At 40.9% G+C, this 1,351-nt stretch overlaps 1 protein-coding gene across 1 annotated transcript in view; it reads right to left on the reverse strand.

Moving 5' to 3' along the window:
* Positions 1–1,351, reverse strand: part of RIPK2 (receptor interacting serine/threonine kinase 2) — a 25,038-nt gene that overhangs the window by 2,373 nt on the left and 21,314 nt on the right. The window lies entirely within an intron of this gene.

Consider the following 1,351-nt stretch of genomic DNA (forward strand, 5'->3'; position numbering starts at 1 on the left):
TGTGTCACAAAAAGGGTGGGTTCTAATGTCTTTTTTTTACTATTACTAAAGTTGGTTCAGAAACCCAATTCTACAAATATTTTTACAGCAAAAAAGGCTTTATACCAAGAGTTTCCCTCTACTTTCTGTTCTATGCAAATTGTTCTGTTAATCATAGGGTTTCGCTTCTTCACATTGCCCTTTCACCATCGGCGTCTTTTCCCTTCATACGACTGAGTTCTCCTCTACACCTACATGATGCGTGCTTCTCTGTACTCCCCTTTGGTAATCCATCTGTTCCATCTCAAGGTCTTAACTGTCATCTTTATTTCCAAATCCATGCAGTCAAATTTCCCATCTTCCCTGAATCCGTCTTACATTTACCCCCTTGGATGGCATCCATTTCTGCACTGCTAACTAACTGTCCTCATTCAATTCTGATTCATAATGACTGTAAAGTCCAGAGCAGAACTGATCCCTAAGGTTTCTGAGGATGTAAGTCTTCAAAAAGAAGTGCACAACTTCATCTTTCTCCCTAGAAATTGTGATTGGGCTCACTGCTGACTGCATGCAGTAGCCTAACGGGTAACCCACTATACCATGAGGGCCCTTTGCCCTGCTAGCAACTTAAAAGCAAAAATAGAAACAGAAACAATGCTGCCCTCCAAATGAACAATATTTAAAATGATTAATCTTAGCCCCCAAATCTGCCTGATTTTTAATTTTGATAATTATCAAATGTTCTCCCAGGCACTTGGGCTTATTCATAAACTGTACCCTGCTTTATCTCCCCACCTGGCCTCACATCCCTCCTACAAGTGAAAGTTATAGTTTATCCACGCACTCTTTGGAACATCGCTGCCTCTCTTCAGGACGTGGACTGAGAGATATTTTGGAGGATGCACAGATAAACTTTACAACTGTCATAACCTCTAGAGCAGCTCTTTTATAATCCTTCTTTACACACAGGAAGTCTCCTTTTTAAAAAAAAATTCATTTTATTGGGGACTTGTACAACTCTCATCACAATCCATCCATCGTGTCAAGCACATTTGTTGCCATCATCATTCTCAAAACATTTCCTTTCTACTTGAGCCTTTGGTATCAGTTCCTCATTGTTCCCCCTCTCTCATAAACCCTTGATAATTTATCAATTATTTTTTCATCTTACACTGTCTGAAGTCTCCCTTCACCCACTTTTCTGTTGTCCATCCCCCAGGGAGGTTATATGTAGATCCTTGTAATTGGTTCCTCCTTTCTACCCCACCTTCCCTCTACTCTCACCACTGGTCCTGAAGGGATCATCCGTTCTGGATTCCGTGTTTCCAATTCCAATCTGTGCCAGTGTACATCCTCTGGTCTAGCCAGATTT

Source organism: Echinops telfairi, unplaced genomic scaffold, assembly GCF_000313985.2.
Source record: "Echinops telfairi isolate 266 unplaced genomic scaffold, ASM31398v2 ScPeMD7_1;HRSCAF=3_0, whole genome shotgun sequence".
NCBI lineage: Eukaryota > Metazoa > Chordata > Mammalia > Afrosoricida > Tenrecidae > Echinops > Echinops telfairi.